Here is a 13,997-nt window from a genome sequence, read left to right on the forward strand (position 1 = left end):
GAATGGGGCTCCTGGGATAGTCAGAATGTGTCCAGTGGGGAGGCAGAAGCAAGGTTTGGATCAAAGGAACTGACACTGCACTGGGAAGATGACTGCATGGCTATCATATCTAAAAGGAGTTTCGTAAATGAAAAAGAGAGCAAGAGTCAAGTTGACGCCTTAGCCCTCATTTCACTATCCCGCTACTTGTGATACTCCTGTTAGCCCTTTAGAACCCATCTGGAACGCCAGCTTCTCTCTGAAGCTTTTCCTCTAGCCTCTGTCCACAGTTATCTCTTTCTTTTTAGAACCTCTATAACTTGTGGTTTACAAGTATTTTATCTCTTTGTATTTCCCCTTATGGGTAAAATCTCTCAAGACTGGCTTCCTTATCTTTGCATTTCCTCCACCACCTAGACTCTGCTCTGTATACCCTCTGTACTGAAGAAACGATAATTGAACTGAATCTTCACTTCCACAGAAAGGTACATCCTACAGGGTTTCATAAATATGAATCATAAATAATAAAATATTTCAAGGAATTTGAATATTTCAAAGCTCCATCTATACAAAACCAGAATAATTCATGTAAATATTTGAAGAATAAAAACTTATCTAACAATTCAAGACATATTTGTTTTCTTTCAGACACAGAGAACATTTTATTTTCTTACTTTTTAAAGTGTTATAAGATTTTCCAGCATTAAAATTCATTTTTAAGTATGATGATCAAGAAATAACAAGACACTAAATTATACAGTTTTATAATTTTCTGTTACTTTTTTTAAAAAAAAGATTTTATTTATTTATTCTTGAGAGACACACAGAGAGAGGCAGAGACATAGACAAAGGGAGAAGCAGGCTCCCTGTGGGGAGCCGGTGTAGGACTCTATCCCAGGATGCTGGGATCACGCCCTGAGCCAAAGGCAGATGCTCAACCACTGAAACACCCAGGTGCCGCTCTGTTACTTCTTAATCCACTGAAAATTTCCTAGTGTGACACTTGTAGACAGCTTCACTGCTGCTTTCTTTGGTCTCTACTCCTTTAGGCAGCAATGGCTCAATCCTTAGTAACAAAATTCCAGTGAAAGCACCTACCACAGAGGGTCCCAAATTCAGGCATCTGTGCCTACATTGATAACAGATCAGTTGCTTGCAGATTGGCAGCTATCTGGTAAGTGGACATATCTAGTATTGCTTTTTTTGGTCTTGAAAATGCTCTTCCTTTCTTCATCTACCTTAATTTCATGTCCAGTTTTAAATAATTCAAGAACTTTGGGGATGTCACAGGCAATGGAATTCCAAGTCTTGGAAATCTTTTTTTTTTTTTTCCATTTTCTTCTTTAATGGATTAAGCTTGGGCATTATTTCTGGAACAGCTACATAAAAGTCTGATTGAATTTCATCATCCAAAATCTTCTGAATCAGATTAGCTCTTCCTCAAACAGCAGCTCCATTTTCTTCTGCTATTTTAATCTCTGATGCATTCCCTGTAAATACAGCAACTTTATTATTTCTGAGACATCTGAGTATGAAGAACTAAGAACATTGGCCAATGGCTCCCCATTTTTCTTCTTCCCCGGCACCATGTCCAGTGTCAAATCAAAAGAAATGCTTTGCTTTGGATTAGTAAAGTCCAGATTCTGAAATGTCTTAAGCAAGCAATTAGCTATTTCCACATCATATAGCTGCCTTGGATGTAAGCGTTTTAAGTAGATCTCATCCTGATGTTCACCTTCCAGAAAGGTTCTTTTTTTTTTTTTCTTGTCTACTGCTTTTTCTCAGCATCTTTTCTGTTTACTTTGCAGATTTTGTAAAACAACAAAATGTCCATTGGACACTTGAACATGGACAGAACAAGGATGAACAGGTGCCTGATAAGCCACCTTGGAAAGATTATGCCTTCGATGATGTATGGAGGCTGTCATCTTATGGCTACCAGCATGTTGACCATTCCAGATTGTGTTCAATATACTGTTCTTTATTCTGGTCCATAAACAGAGATCTCGTGCTTGGTAGAAAGCTCAGCTCAAGAAGCTTTGAAATGCAGATTAGGTTAATTACACCAGAATTATATCTGAAAATTGAAAAGAAGCATTTTCTAAAAGGCAAATTCCAAATATATGCCTTTTCAAAGGAAGTGTCATTTGGAAAGAAACTAAATCACACCATGAAATCTGTGGCATTTCTTTTGGTCTCCACTCTCTTCTATACTAGTGGTAGGCTCGTGTGATATGTAGAAATGTGCTTAATCAAATTTAGCTTGACTTCTCAAGTTAAGAAATGTATATGAAGTATTTCTGAGATAAGAAGAGGCACATTCTTTTTTTAGCAAGCATACTTCCTATGCTGCTGCATTTGCCTGATTCCCTTATTTGAAAATTTGGCTTTGCTTATAAAATCTACAAATTTCTATTTGTTTAGAACAGGGCTAGAATAGCCTGGGATCCTATGGAGCTGAATGGTATTTTAGAGTGCTGATTCTCATTTTCTCTTCAATAAAGATTGCAATACGCTATTTGTATCTTACAGTACACACACTGGGGATTACCCACCTGGGAAAGGGACCCAGATTAAGCCTTTTGTTTGTGGAGCTATGTGATGTTGAGCAAGTCTCTGAGATAAAATGAAGGACTGTGGCTTGAAACTCCATATTTAGTTTAAATATAATCAACTCTAAGGTTTAATGATTTCTTTGATAATTAAAAAAAAATGCTAGTGACCATAAATGCATACTGCTGATCCCTGAGTTTATTTTTGAAATAATTTAAGACAGGGGAACCTGGGTGGTTGAGTGTCTGCCTCTGGCTCGGGGCATAATTCTGGGGTCCTGGGATTGAGTCGGGAGCCTGATTCTCCCTTCCCTCTGCCTATGTCTCTGCCTCTCTGTGTCTCTCATGAATAAATTAATAGAATCTTAAAAAAAAATCTAAGACAGAGGTTCACGAGGTCCTTTTCTTTATATAAATTTTATATGGGATATGTTTGTCTGAGGTAGCACATGCCAAGAGTTAGAGGTCTATAGAGGCCACCAGAATTAGAGATGTAGAGATAAGGATAATGGAATATTTTTCATTTGGAAAAAAAAAAGTATAACAGAAATGAGTTTCTAATTTTACTGCAAATAACTTGCAGGACTGAAGATGATTACACTGTCACACACTTCTTCATTGAATAAGCACTATGCAAAAGGATCAGTTACAACGCAGTAATTTACAAAGATTAAAAAGAGTCTAATTTTTAAGGGCTCATTTTAAGGGTTGTTGATTTTTAAATCAATTTGCTTATTGTTTCTTAGTTTGCCTTTTGTTTTGAGAAGCTTCTCTCAGGAAAAGAAATTTTATGCAGGAAATATATGTGATCATCTTTGTGATGTGTTAAAATTGAAAGAAAATTTAACTTTAGCAAGAAAAATGATACCAAATGCAGAAATAGACAAAGAACCACATACTAGATGTAGATTAGATATAATGTATAAAGATGATTCTTTATAATGGCTTTTAAAATTCAACTTTAAGATACAGATTTTTTTTACTGAGGAAAGGAGAGCAATGTATTTGTATTGGAATTTAGTCATATGTATTTTTTCATGTGTACATCTACATATGAATGCCTGTGTTTATATAATTACATGCTGTATACTATGCATATACAGTGTACATACACTTATATATGTTGGCATTCTTGTCTATTCTGTAGAAAGAAAAGGCTGCTATACTTAAAAATGTCTAGCATTCAGTTAATTCCTAAAAAATCACATTGTTTCTTGGCTTTTTTTGTTACTTCCTGTTGGCCTAGTGACAATGACTCATTATAATGTAATGTAATACATACGGTTTCCAGTATCACATGATGAATCTAAATGGATATATAAGAAATCTGAAACACCTTTCTTGTTTAAAAAATGTAAACATTGAACAGAAGCTTATTCATCAGAGAATTTTATGTCACTAAATAGTAAGTGCTTTGATTTCAGTAATACTAAGACTCCAACAAAATCGATCTTCAGTGAAATAATGTGGCTGAATTTTACTTTTTAGTAATTATTTTGTAGCTTATATGTACACAGAAACTTTTATTTTTTTAAGGTTTTATTTATTTATTTATTTATTAAGATTTTATTTATTTATTAAGATTTTATTTATTTATTTTACAGAGTGAGAGAGAGAGAGAGAGAACAAGCAGGGGGAGTTGCAGGAAGAGGGAGAGGGAGAAGCAGGTTCCTGCTAAGCCTGGAGCCTGATGGAGCTCAATCCCAGGACTCTGGGATCATGACCTGAGCCGAAGGTGGACGCCCAACCAACTGAGCCTCCCAGGCACCCCCAGAGAAACCTTTTCAAACCATTAGTTCATTGTCTCTTTCTGCAAATAGATCACTTTTATTATAGGTGCTGAAATAACATTTTCTCAATATTAGATTTATGTGATACCGGTACTGATTTCAAAGTTGAAAAACAAAGTCTCCAATGGTTAACTTGAGAGGGGAAAAGAGTAAACAAATACAAACACAAAAGAACAAATATTCTTTTTTTAAGATTTTATTTATTTATTCATGAGAGACACACAGAGAGAGAGAGAGAGAGGGGCAGAGACACAGGCAGAGGGAGAAGCAGGCTCCATGCAGGGAGCCCAACCTGAGACTCCATCCCAGGTCTCCGGGATCACACCCTGGACTGAAGGCGGCGCTAAACCGCTTAGCCACCTGGGGTGCCCAAGAACAAGTATTTTTGAGTTAACAGTCCCCTAAGGAGAATGGAAGAATTAGATTAACAAATATTTCAGTTGAAGAAGGTCTTAACAAAGTTTAAGCTACTAATTTAATGATAATTAATGGAAATTAGTGGAATTCAAGAGTGAAGAAATTTCTACAATTATAGCATGAAAGAATGAAGAGAATTTTGTTAGGGAAGCTATTGTTTTTGAATGAAGAGTTAACAATCAAGTAGTAAATTAGGAAACTAACAATTACATGGTAAAGAGAATCCAATATATGTAAATTACTCTCACTGTAGGTAGAAAAGTTGTTTGATTTTATTTCCCTAAGCCACCTCAAGAACCACCTACCAATAAAGAAAGTTACATTTTTGGGCTCACCTTTCATTGTCTGTATAATATTCCTGGGTAGGTAATCATATCCATTTGGAGCTGGAAACATTTGCATTAGAAATCAATCTACTTCTAAATGATGTATTTTATTTCACATAATCTTAATGTTGCTCAATTGAAATTTGTTGCTTTTTTTTCATCAACAAGCTGATGTTCCAATAATATGCATATTAAAAAAATACAATTCTGTAGTTCTGAGTGAACCTGGCCAAGTATCAGAATTGTAAATGATAAACCATGAAGGGCTTACATGATTGGTTCTCCTCTCGGAAGGGTTAGGAGCTCTGAGGTTTCTAAATAGATTTACTTCACAAGTATCCCAGAGATTTTTCTGCTTTTGCTTCTCATTTCCTTCTTGATAAGATTCTATTTCCTTTCTCTTCCTCTTCATGCTGTTAACTTATCATAGTTTCAAAATATGGTAGCCCCCCTAAGCCACTGCTTTCAGCAAGTGAGTCATCATGAGATAACCGAAGATTTGGGGGCATATGTGTTACTTTTGTTCCTGTTAATTCTTTGCTTTCTACCCCACTATGGATATAATAAACTTCCATATTTGGCACCAGATTTTTTATTTTTTTATTTTTGCTACCGTTCTGGCATTGAAACATCAGCCTGTCTCATTTTCTTTGAATCCAAGATTAAGCCACAATGAAAAAAAAAAAAAAAAAGAGAGAGAGAAGAAAAGAAAAAAGAAAAAGCCACAGTGCAGTCTTAAAACAATATGTAATGGATTTACTTATTGTTCTTGACCCTTGGTTTAGTAATGATGAGGCTTGGAAGAAAATGAACCTCTTTTTACTCTTTCAAGAACGGTACAATAGACTAAATGTTTTTGTCCCCCAAATTCATATGTTGAAACTTAATTCCCAGTTGATGGCCTTTAGGAGGTGATTAGGTCATGAAGGTGGAGCCATCCTGACTGGAATTTGTGCTCTTACAAAAGGAACCACATAGAGCTCTCTTGCCCCTTCCTCCATGTGAGGACACACCCAGAAACCTGCCATTTGTGAACCAGGAACTGGGCTCTTGCCAGACACCAAATTTGCTACTGTCTTGATGTTGGGCTTCCCAACCTCCAGTGCTGTGAGAAATAAATTTCTGTTGTTTATAATCATCTAGTCTATGGTATTCTGCTATAGCAGCTCAAATGGATTGAGACATATGGCGACCTTGTTTGGAGAAAAGATGGAAATCAAGGCAACATGGATCCCTTCTTTTTCCCATATACATCTCATACCCTCATCTGGCAGAGAGTGATCTTTGCTGCTTGGATACCCTACACAAATGGGTCCCTGCACCAGTTGATTTCAAATCTTGTTCCCTCATCCCAATCCCCTTATATCCTAAAGCTAGCATTTGCTACCCAACCCCCCAAAGTTCCGTGTAATTCCATCTATATTAAAATGTGGGTAGGAGTTGTAATAAAGGGTAACTTGGCTGTGAACCTTGATAGATTTAGAATCTTTTCCTAATATTAGTCAGGCTTTCCTGACCACCTTCATTTTCTTCATTTTTCAAGTACATGGGACAATTTGGGAAGTCTGTGACACTGCCAACAAGAGACCAGGGATCTCTCTGCCAGGAAATGTGACAGAAATGAATCTCTGCCCAGTCATGTCTTTGATGCTCATCCCCATAATTCTTATTTGCTATAATAACTACTGTCTTCTATCTTCATTTCAGATGAGGAAATTGAAGCCCTAATAAATGTTAAGGGATTTAAGGGCAGGACTCACATAACAAATTAAAGGGACAACAAAGATTTTAATTATTTTTAAAAAATATTTTTAAAATTTATTTATGAGAGACACAGGCAGAGGGAGAAGCAGGCTCCATGCAGGGAGCCTGACATGGGGCTCAATACCAGGTCTCCAGGATCATGCCCTGGGCTGAAAGCAGCGCTAAACTGCTGAGCCACCCAGGCTTCCCGAGGATTTTAATTCTTATCTGTTTACACCTTTTCCTCACAATTCCCATTGCTGCCTTTTGTGTAAATACCTGGTTAACACAGGAAGAAGAGAATTATGACAGCTTCTGGTCTTTTAATGCCATAGATTTACTTCATATTAATGCTATTAATCATCCAATTATTGTCAAATTGATTTAAATCTTGTGAGATCAGCATCTCCTGAAATTCAGTGCATTTATTGAACACTTTTTGCATACAATGCAGTGTATTAGGTTCTGTCTGGGGGAACTAAAAAAAGAAGATACAGTCCCTGACATACAGTCTTACCCTCTAGTTAGGAAACCAAATGCACAGAAAATGATTTAAAAAACTGTATATTACAACATATTTCCTTCAACTCATCAGTAAGATGAAAACTGTCTTGCCTTTTCCATAGCATTACCATTACAGCCAAAGATTCTCTTACTATGGCCCCTCAAAATAAGCTATATTTTGCTCTCAAAATGGAGTCAACCATGAGTCCATTTCTCCCATATTTTCTTGACATGTCTCTGCAGTTCTTTAGCAACCTCTTTGTGTTTCTCTCACATGTCACTCTTCTCCATGAGGCAGAAGCTTGGTTTTTATTGGCAGATATTATGGGCCATGTTGGCTGGATTCCCGTGGGGGTGTCTCATGGTGGGGACTCAAACATACTCTTTATCTGGCTGCTTCAATGCAAAGGCCTCCATGCAGCCTGGAGGCTGGCCTTCCACTGAATTGCCATGTTGGGCACAGTTAGCTGCCCAAGTTGGGATTGTACCTTTTGGTAAATTCTTCCTTTCAGGAGCTAGAGAGGAAAGAGGAGTCAGTATTGCACCTGCCTGGCAGGAGCCCTGGCCCACTCCTCCCCCCCGCTCCTCCCCCCCAACCTCAGCCCTCTCTTGGTCTACTTTTGACTCTTGGACTTTGCTCTCTGGTGGGTGAAGAAAGACAGTTCCACTGGCTGCTTCAGGCTGGGGCTTTTTAGCTTGATGATCTGGGGCAGCAGTCCAGATGGTGCTGCACTTGGTAGGGGACACACACTCTAAGCTGTTGCTGCTTCTCTCTGGCTGGTGTGTCTTCTTTTTATGTACATTATTAGAGGAAAAGAAAAAAAGAGAGAGAAAGAGTGAGAGATGGAGAAAGAAAAAAGAGATGGGGAAAGGAGAGAAGCAGAAAAGAAGAATGAAAATATTGTTTTTGTTCTTGTATGGGATTGGCATTTTACTGATTGTTTCTCTCCCCCCTCCCAACTTGGTTCCTGTCGTGGCTTCTCTGATTCAGTAAGTCAAGGCTGGGGCCTGAGATTCCGCATTTCCAACAAGCTCCTGGGTGAAGCCAATGTTTTTGATCCTCAGACCATACTCTAAGTAGCAAGGGTCTTGAGTAATAACACATCAAATATTCTGTCAGTTTCTTCCCCAGTCTACAGATAACATCTAACACTAAAACAGCACTTAATATGTGCCTGACAGTATTTTAAGTGCTTCGCATGTGTCAACTCATTCAATCCTCGTGATGCTCTATGAGATGGGCACTATTATTAGCCCTACTTCACAGCTGGGGAAACCAAGGCACAAAGTTAATTTGTAAATATCACATAGTAAGCAGTAGAGCCTAGATTCAAATTCAGTCTGGCTTCAGAGTCCATGTGTGAAGTTCCATTCCTATTTCAACAGTTTACAAACTCATTGCCTTCATACTTTTTCAATACTTCTCACTTAAAGTGTGGAACCCAGCTTGAAAGTAGTGTTCCTATGATGTGATTGACCAAAGATGTGACTGTTATAGATCATCCTGATATAGGAATTCACCATTATATTAGCCACACTGCCAACTTTGTGCCTGATGTAAATTTGATCATTAGAGCCAGTACTCAAGGATCCCTAGGCAGCTGTGGTTTTGGCTGTTTTTTTGTTTTGTTTTGTTTTTGTCAAGTAGAGGCAGCAAGGTCAGCTGAGGTTAATAGCTCTAGCTGATCACTGAGGCAGCAAGAGAAATAGCTCCAAGACAAACACACTGTTCATTGTGTAGCCTGAGGGGAGAGATCTGGCTGGAAAGACTGAACTGGGCAAGGGTGAGGGGTGAAATAGGATACTGTGTGGTGAGGAGGTTGGTGGCTGGTCAGGGCAGAAAGGAGAAAGGCTGGGCAAACTGGAGTCTTTTTTTTTTTTTTTAAACTGGAGTCTTATAAATGAGCCAAGTTTGGATCAAGAAAGACATTCATTCATTCATTCAATCAATCTTAATCGACAACCTACTACACTCTAGTCACCATGCTATATGCTGCTGATACAGTGATGGATAAGACAACTCTGGTCCCTTTCCTCAGGGGATTCTAATTCTTATGGAGAGACTGCTAAGACAAAACCAAACCAAACCAAACCAGACAAGAAAGCAGACAAATAAATCATTGCAGGCTGTAATGAATGTCCTGAAGGAAAGCAAGAGTCAGAGATGGTGAAACCAAGGGACACCCTAGCTTTAGGTAGGGTGGCCAGAGAAGGCCTTTGGCTGAGGCTGAAAATCAGAGAAGTTAGATATGGGGAGAGAACATTCTAGGCAAGAACCAGCTGAGCAAAGAACCCAAGGGTGGAAATGGAAGAGAGGCTGGCAGGATTTTGGGGACCCATAGTCATCTATCGGGAATGGGTACAAATAGACATAAGGATTAATGCTGAGAATAACTGATATGAAACAAAATTAATTGGCTTTGACAGCCTGGTCAGTTCTCATCTGGAGTATCATGTTGAATTCTTCACATATCAGAGTGTCAAGGCTCATGGGTCATTGGATGCCATAGCCTCTGAAATTGGGGAATATTTTTAGGCAAGTCCCAGTTCCTATTGTTTGGCTTTTTTTTTTTTTTTTTTTAATTTAAAGGCCCATCTCTGGGTTGCAAGGGTCTCACTGAAGTTCCAACAATCCTTACAGAGAAACCTTTATCTAGGTTACTGTGATTAAGGGCAAGGGCAAAAAGAAAGCATAGGGTGGGGTTAGTGTGGAGAAGTCAAGGCACACTGACCATCTCTTCTCTGAACTCTCAATCTCACAGACCTACTGCATAAGAGAGGAGGTTGGTCTGGATGCCTCTTAAGTGTGAACTGCTAATGGTTCTTAGTGACCAACACATTTTCTAAGGCTCCTCAATGACCTTTTAGGTGATTTTTGGAGAATTTTTTTGAGAGGAAAATGTAGTTCATCAATGTATTGGTGAACTACAGGTTACAACTGAGGAGAATCTGTCCTTTTCTATCCTTTTGAGAATCAGAGCATTTGTCATCCCCCAGGCCCTCCTCAGTTGTAACCTGGATTACTGTATTGGTGTCTCACAACTGGTCCCCCTGACTCATCTCTCACACCTACAATCTGTCATCCACAGAGGTTTCAGAAAGATTTTACTGAAATTCACATTGTGTCTTATCCCGATCCTTGGCTTAAAGTGGCTCCTCATTACCACTAATTAATTACTCTTTCTTTTTAAAGATTTTATTTATTTATTCATGAGACACACAGAGAGAGGCAAAGACATAGGGAGAGGGAGAAGCAGGCTCCCCTGCAGGGAGTCTGATGTGGGACTGGATCCCAAGACCCAGGGATCAAGGCTTGAGCCAAAGGCAGACACTCAACTGCTGAGCCACCCAGGCATCCCTAATTAATTACTTTTAAAAATCTGAACTTCTTTTGTTGACATTCAATGCCTTTTGCCATCTGACCTTTGCCTAAACTGCCACTCTCATTTCCTGCCATATCTCTCTACTATGAATTATGGCCATACTACACTACTTGCTCTTTACTGAAATAATCATGTTCTTGTATCACATCTCTCCTTTCTCATATGAGGTTCCACTTGTTTCTTCCTCAACTACTTCCTATTTATCCTGTAAAGGATAATGAGCTTAAACCTCATTTCCTTTAGGAAGTCTTCCTTGATTTCCCTAGTCAGGATTAAGTGCTTAATCTAAGGTTGTAACACCTTGTATATGCCTCTGTTACAACACTCAGCATCTACCTCTTTTTCTGTCTTCTCTACAAAAACCTTGAGCTTTTTGAGGGCTGGGACTGCATCCGTTAGTGCTTAACTGTGCCCTGCACATAACAGCCTTAGAAAGGTTTATGGAGTAGCTGCATTTGCACCTTCTACTTTCTGGCTTTATTGTAGTTTTCCATGATTTCTTACAGATTATAAAGAACTCACGTTAATTTCTACATCACATATATTTCCCATCTCTACCTACTCTTTTGGGGAGTAGGGGAAAACGATTTGTTTAAGCTGAGGTCTAGAGACATATATTTCTAACTTTGTCAGTCTTGCAGCAATGAGAATTTTTTATTACCTATGGTTTAATCCAAGGGCTCATATCTTGCTATGATTTAGGATACCAAATTATAGACTTTGAGACCTAGAAAGGACCTTAGAGGGCAGCCCCGGTGGCCCAGCGGTTTAGCGCCACCTTCAGCCCAGGGGTGTGATCCTGGAGACCCGGGATTGAGTCCCATGTCAGGCTCCCTGCATGAAGCCTGCTTCTCCATCTGCCTGTGTCTCTGCCTCTTTCTCTCTGTGTCTCTCATGAATAAATAAATAAAATCTTTAGAAAAAAAAAAAGAAAGGATCTTAGAATGATCAAATCTAGTATTTCACTTTACAGACAAGGGCATGAAGACTCAGAGAGTGGTTAAGTGAACCCTCTAGAATCACCCTACTAGTTGTAGTTGGTGGCAGAGTTAGCCCTAGAGCTAGGGCTCCATTCTCCCCACCCTGCATCCTTTCCCCTAAATATGGCCACTCTTCAAATCTTTAGCTTCTTTTGATGTCAGAGACCCACTACGAATTTGATCTTGGTTGATTCACCAAGCTGAGGTTTTCATATTGCCTTTGGAACTAATCATTTGGTTATTAGCAAATAAATTAATATTATACTTTTTCATTTGGAGGCCTGCTAAACTCTGAACCTCTTTCTTAAAAAGTCCTGAGGGGGGAAAAAGTCCTGAGGGGATGTTAGAAAAAAAGAAGCATAAATAAGTGTTGGACAGATTGTTAGTCTTTTGTTGGTCTCTCAGGAGTCTTTCATTCTATCACAGATTGGTTCATAGCAGAGCAGCTAATGAGCACTGGCACTTCCTTTATAATGGCAAGACATTCACATTGTCTCTTTTAAGAATGCTCTAGAAGGGAAGTGGGAAGTTGTACATAAATATTATCTCCCATGGAAGCAAATAAGTTCCTTTACTAGAATTTAAAAAGTATAGGTGCAGTTTGCTAATTTTTTTTAGTTTAAAAAATTTGGCTACTTATTAGATTTGGTTAGTAGCATTGTGGACTACTACTACAAAGATTTAGCAATCTTCCATTTTAATATAGAATATTTCCTTTAAAAAAATTTATTTATTTATTTTAGAGAGAGAGACTGAGAGAGCACCTGTGTGCATACTAGGGGCAGGGTGCAGAGGGAAGGAGAGTCGTAAGTAGATTCCAGGCTGAGTGTGGAGCCTGATGTGAGGCTCGACCCCATGACCCTGAGATCACAACCCTGAGATCATGACCTGAGCTGAAATCAAGAGTGGATGCTTAACCAACTGTGCCACCCCAGTGCCCCAAGTATATTTCAAACATACAGAAAAGTACAGAGAATAAAATAAAAATCATGTATCTACTACCCAGCTCAGTCAGTCATAAAATAAAATGCTGCCATATTTGCTTCAGACCTCTTTCTCATTCACTCCGTCCCACCCTCCCTTATTCTTCTCTCTCTTTCTCCTGTCCAAATTAAAATCTTACAGATGTAAAGTCCCTGTAACCAACCTGCCTCATTCTTCTGCTGCTTTTGACAGAGTTGACACCTATCCTGAATTTTTAGTTTTTTTTAAAGATTTAATTTTTATTTTATTTTATTTTTTTTAATTTTTATTTATTTATGATAGTCACACACACAGAGAGAGAGAGGCAGAGACATAGGGAGAGGGAGAAGCAGGCTCCATGCACCAGGAGCCCGACGTGGGATTCGATCCCGGATCTCCAGGATCGCGCCCTGGGCCAAAGGTAGGCGCCAAACCGCTGCGCCACCCAGGGATCCCTAATTTTTATTTTAGAGAGAGAGAGAGCCAGTGTGTGTGAGCAGGGTGCGGAGACGGTGTGCAGAAGGGGAAGGAGAGAGAAAATCTCAATCACACTCCATGCTGAGTGTGGAGAGCACCACAAGGGGCTCAATCCCAGGACCCTCTCAGATCATAACCTAAGCTGAAGTAAAGAGCCAGATGCTAAATGGACTGAGCCACCCAGGTGTCCTTTTTTTCTTTTTTTTGAGTAGACTTCCTGTCCAACGTGGGTCTTAAATTCATGACTCTGAAATCATGAGTCACATGCTCTACTGACTGAGCCAGCCAGGTGCCCCTGAATTTTGAGTTTCAATTTTGTGTTTTTTTATACTTACAGTATACACATATCCATAAACAATAATGGTTTTTGCCTGTCTTCCATCTTTATATGATGATATATTCTACACTTCTCAAGTTTTCGCTCAACATGTATGAATACACATCTTCCAGTTCATTTAAACTGTGATATGATATTCCATTGTATAAAAGGAACACTAGTTACCTATTCCATTCTCTTGATGCATCTTTCAATTGTTCTATATTTTTCTCTTATAAGCAATATGGGAATTGTTTCTTTGTGAGAGTTCTATACCTACATGTGGTGTCACCAAGTTGTGTCATTAGTATTGAGATGAGTTTTCATTTGATAGGAAAATAATCTGATTAGTTATTTAAAAGAAAAAAATAAAGTTAAGTGCTGGGAGAAACAGAATGTCAGGAACAAAAATAAAATACTATGGAATGGTAAGTGACTGAGATAGAATCCTATGCTTTTTTTAAAAAAAAATTCATCTTTTGACAAAAAAGTAGATTTAACATATAAATAAATGGAACAACCACCAAAAGCCACAGATTTTCATCTACATGTAAGATATTGATTTTT

The 13,997-nt window shown here is 38.6% G+C and overlaps 1 pseudogene; it reads right to left on the minus strand.

Moving 5' to 3' along the window:
* Positions 1 to 951: 951 nt before the first annotated feature.
* LOC129510860 (39S ribosomal protein L1, mitochondrial-like) lies at positions 952 to 1,907 on the minus strand (annotated as a pseudogene).
* Positions 1,908 to 13,997: the final 12,090 nt, after the last annotated feature.

The sequence above is a fragment of the Nyctereutes procyonoides genome, unplaced genomic scaffold (assembly GCF_905146905.1).
Source record: "Nyctereutes procyonoides isolate TBG_1078 unplaced genomic scaffold, NYPRO_anot_genome, whole genome shotgun sequence".
Classification (NCBI taxonomy): Eukaryota; Metazoa; Chordata; class Mammalia; order Carnivora; family Canidae; genus Nyctereutes; species Nyctereutes procyonoides.